The following is a 5,382-nucleotide window of genomic DNA, read 5'->3' as shown; positions in this document are numbered from 1 at the left end:
GTACTAGAGCCTCCATGCCTGCCTGTATCACATCTTGTATCCAAGTTAAAGGCGGTACAACAGGGTACTAGAGCCTCCATGCCCAACTGTATCACATCTTGTATCCAAGCTAGACGCAGTATAACAGGGTACTAGAGCCTTCAAGCCCCCTGGATCACATCTTGTATACAAGCTAGAGGCAGTACAACAGGGTACTAGAGCCTCCATGCCTGCCTGTATCACATCTTGTATCCAAGTTAAAGGCGGTACAACAGGGTACTAGAGCCTCCATGCCCAACTGTATCACATCTTGTATCCAAGCTAGACGCAGTATAACAGGGTACTAGAGCCTTCAAGCCCCCTGGATCACATCTTGTATACAAGCTAGAGGCAGTACAACAGGGTACTAGAGCCTCCATGCTGCCCGTATCGCATATTGTATCTAACCTGTATGACATCTTGTATCCAAGCTAGCGGTGGCCCAACAGGGTACTACAGCCTCTATGCCCACCAGTATCACATCTTGTATCCAAGCTAGTGGCAGTACAACAGGGTACTAGAGCCTCTATGCCCGTCTGTATCATATCTTGTATCCAAGCTAGAGGCGGTACAACAGGGTACTAGAGCCTCCATGCCCACCAGTATCACATCTTGTATGTAAGCTTGAGGTGGTACAACAGGGTACTAGAGCGTCCATGCCCGCCAGTATCATATCTTGTATTCAAGCTAGAGGCGGGACAACAGAGTACTAGAGCCTCCAAGCCCCCTGAATCACATCTTGTATCCAAGCTAGAGGCGGTACAACAGGGTACTGGAGCCTCCATGCCCACCAGTATCACATCTTGTATCCAAGCTAGAGGAGGTACAACAGGGTACTAGAGCCTCCATGCCTGCCCGTATCACATCTTGTATCCAAGCTAGAGGCGGTACAACAGGGTACTGGAGCCTCCATGCCCACCAATATCACATCTTGTATCCAAGCTAGAGGAGGTACAACAGGGTACTAGAGCCTCTATGCTCACCTGTATCACATCTTGTATCCAAGCTAGAAGTAGCACAACAGGGTACTAGAGCCTCCCTTCAAGCCAGAGATGTAACTTGAAGCTGCTGGGCCCCGACGCAAAACTTGTGACAGGGCCCTCAACTACAATGCTTTACTCATAGTACCGGATTACCTATATTGAGAAGAGAGGCCTTATGGGCCCCCTAAGGCTCCTGGGCCCGGGTGCAACCGCATCCCTGGCATCCTCTGTAGTTACGCCCTTGCTTCAAGCGGTCAGTTTTCCACAATAATCATTTTGCTCTAATATTGTAAATCACTCACTTATATCAACGTTACAATCACACAGAGAATTTCATTCTGCTCCGACAACTTCTAGGGGAGGCATTGGTTGTGACAATGAGAGTATGTAATTTTTACTTATGACAGGGGGACCCCAAGAATTTCCACACAGGGTGCTATTTAATTTCAGACCGGCAGTGAAGATACTGTATATGTAATGTGTAGCACATATCGGCAACAATGCAAAAAAACCGCATACAGCATGGACAGTACTTTTTTTTAGATTGTACAGGAAGTTTACTGCACCTTCCGGTATAGAGAGTATTCCGGTACATACCATCTCAATAGATGCTCCACGTTGAATGAAGGCCTATGACTATGTTGGACATGTGCGCCATTCTTTCACATAAAAGCGGTGTGAACATGGCTCATACTTCCATTGCTCCCTCACTGTGTGTCTAGTATTCAGCTAGTAGGCGCGGAGGTCACATAGTGCAGGAGGAGGCGCTCACTTGGGGCTTTTGTGCTGTTACAGGTGAGGTTTTATGGTTAAAGGCGGTTCTTGTTTGCGGTGGCAATAAACCAAATACGTGAGGTCGTCCTAACATGAAGGAGAAGTGAATAGAACCGCGCTTAGTTTCCAGAAAGTCGGATTAGGTTAAGATGTGTAAACTACACAGGAGGCAGCAGTAGCCTGTGGCTCTGGAACTGACGTGGCTACTTAAATACTCCGTGCTGCTGGGGACATTGTTTCTCTCTAGGTCTCCTTGATTCGAGTGTATTTGTATGAAATTTGCATGAAATTTCCGCATCCAAAACGCAGATTTCAATAGGTTTGTACACAGCTCCAAAAGTTGCTCTACTTTTGGACGGATTTGCCCACCAAGGGTCCCCGTAGAAGTCAAATGCTTGAACAATATACAATATGATAGTGCTGCCCCCTCACGTGCAGCGCTGTCCTCACTAGCACCATCATGAGTGGACAGTTTGCTGCTTTCACCATGATCACACTCTTGTTTCTGAAATACTCTGTGCTGCTGCGGGCCCACATTCTGTCACAGAAAGTTGGTGAGGAGAGTGGCGACTCACATGCCCCCCTGAACCAGTATAACACGTTTGTCCAGTACGTTCTGTAGGATGGCGAAGGGCGCAGCCCCCGGACAATCGCTGCCTGCCTTCTCTGCTCATCATTCTCTCCAGAACTGTAATTACTTTCTGCTGGTTACAAGTCAGATGGATTGTCCTGTCATTACCAGCAGAGAACACACTGATGTCACCGACCTGAAATGGGCGAGTCCCCAGATTATTGTGTAGTGGAACAAAAATATGTGAACCCTTGGAACTATCCATATTACTGCAGGAAAAATGAAGATACAGCATACGAGAGGTGAAATCGTTACAGTAATGACGTTAATTGTTACAGTAGACTGGTGTTTGAAAAGACCTAATTTACTAATTCCTTTAGTGGGCGAATTACACTTTTAGCCTGGTGGGTGGAGACACTTAAAGGGGTTGTCAAGTTGTAAACTACTGATGGCCTATTCTTAGGATAGGCCATCTATAGTTGATTGACGGGCGGTCTGTTGCCCAGGACCCATACTGATCAGCTGTTTGCTGAGTGGATGCACCGAGCTGATTTCTGCAGGAAGCAGACAGCTCCGTTCCCACTGTAGTGACCAGGCTTTGTACTGCAGGCCAAGTTCTCATTAACTTTAATGTGAACTTTGCCTGTAATACCAAACTTGGCCACTGCAATGGGATCAGAGCTGTCTGCTTCCTGCAGAAATCAGCTCAGTGCATGAGTGCACCCACCCAGAAAACAGATGGTCGACAGGGGTCCCTTGCAAAAAAAAAAAAGCCCCAACAATCTCCTGCTGATGGCCTATCCTGTTTACAACTGAACATCCCCTTTAGAGGGGAATGCAAAAGGAAAAATGCACACTGGATTCTGCCATGTGCACATAACCTTATAGATATATTGAAACTATGAGAGCAACTGTCTAAAAATGGCATCAAAAAGGGCCCTACTGTACTTGATGCCTGTTTCCCTAAATCAGCCCTGTCAACAACGGAATGAGAGGAAAGGATTGGGCATATTGTTTAAAATGCCCGATCCTCATTTCCCTACCATCTGTTGTCCGTGACAGTCAGGAGACTTTCAGACTCATAAGATTATCATCAGATCTTGCTAACATTAACCCTTTGCAATCCAATTTTGGATTCAGAGTTTCCTAGGGGGTTTTCTCTTTCTGCCATTATACAATGTCGCCATCTGCTGGTTAGAGCCAGTACTGCAGTATGGGACATGCTGTAGAGGCCCCCGGACAACAGAGCGGCCAGTAATATACAGTAAGAATACCCTGCCGGACGTCTTCCGACATCGGAGCTGTGTACAGCCTTCAATCAGAATGTCTTCAGACGTCAGACAGTGGATTGGAAAGGGTTAAGGGTGCGGTCACACGTTAAATAGTTCACACTTTAATAGTAAACTTTTCCACTGTGGAAATTCTGCAACGTTTCCACACTGCGTGAACTTACCTTGAAGGGATGTTCCACGCAAATACTATTGATGACCTCTCCTCAAGATAGCACTGGGGACTCCGTCTGATCAGTTGCCTGCTGTCAGCGTCGCTGCACAATACAACAGGGGTCAGAGGGGAAGCAGTTGGATCTGACCCCTGTGTAGTGGCCGATGCCCGTAATTGCAGGTGCAGCCGTCATTAACATCAATGAGAGCTGTACCTGCAGTTACTGTACAAGTGCCATCCTCTACACAGGGGTCAGAGGCAACTGTTTCAACTTTAACCCCTTTGTATTGTAGTGCTAACAGCGGGCACCTGATCAGCTGATCGGCCGAGGTCCTGAGCGCCAGATCTCAGCTGATCAATAATGATTACCTATCCTAAGGAAAGGTCATCAATATTATCTGTGCGGAAAACCCCTTTAATCTCATGTGTGGGCAGCTTTACTATCTTCCCTCAGCCCCCTCTCAGACAGCGGCAGATGGAGCTGAGGGAAAGATTACAAGACGTAGGGTTTGTAGTCTGTTACCATGGAGGCACTTAGGTCTGCATGGCAGCTGTAGACACAAAATAGTAGACTGTTAAAACATATTTTTTACATCCTAGCCCCCCTTCCCCCTTTCACCTGATTGCTTGTCCCACTCTAGAGGTCTCCTCTGAATATTCCAGCCACTTCCATGCAGAGCAGTCCCTTCTCTGATGCTTATCAGGCACCATCTTGAGAGTGACCTTTTTACTTTAATTTTCGAATCTATCACATGATGCATCAGCACAACATTAGCTGAGACTGCACCATTCTGAGGGCACAGTTTAATTACCACTAGCCCATACAGTCTACTAAATAAGTTACAGCCCATACATATACAGTTAGGTGGATGAGCTGTGACCTCCTCTATTATACCTGTGTGACAGGACCTGTGTGATCATCAGTAACTATGACAAGAATGTCAGTGTCCCCTTCTGGGCAGTTTCTGTGGTAGGATTTATGCAACTGCATCACACAGACTGAGAAACTGACTAGTTTCAGACTTCACAACCCCAAGTAGATATGAGCTGGTTAGAACTGAGATCACATGACCACCTGATGAAAAAGAGGCTTGGAGTTTCAGAGAGAAAGGAATAACTAACCAAAGTAACACTAGCTGACTTACATATACTAAGGGGATAGCTACATCATGCATGAATTAAAAAATCATGGGAGTGGCCCTTTAAGAATATTATCTTGGATGCATTGGAGCAATGACAAAGTAGTTGCAAAAGTACACACACCCTTTATATCTGCTAGTACAACAAAAGTAATTATATCTCTAGAGTGACTTTCAAAGTGATCAAAACACAAAGTGGCCAATTGTTGACTTGCTTTCACTGCCAGCAGAATTAACCCTTCACAGTCAGCCCCAGACTGTAGGCTGTACTGGCACAGGAGCTGTATATAGCTGCTCTCCCTCCAGCATGGCTCAGTATAACTGTAGGCCCTGCATTCCTTGGCACCAGCATCCCCTCTGTGGGAGTCCCGAGCGCAGTTCTCATATTGGAGGTTGTCACTTGGTGGGAGCCATTGTCACTTGTCGCCAGGAGAAGCAGATCACATGATGCAAA

This window comes from Eleutherodactylus coqui, chromosome 3 (genome assembly GCF_035609145.1).
Source record: "Eleutherodactylus coqui strain aEleCoq1 chromosome 3, aEleCoq1.hap1, whole genome shotgun sequence".
NCBI lineage: Eukaryota > Metazoa > Chordata > Amphibia > Anura > Eleutherodactylidae > Eleutherodactylus > Eleutherodactylus coqui.
The sequence above is the reverse complement of the archived record's forward strand: the minus strand, read 5'-3'. Positions refer to the sequence as shown.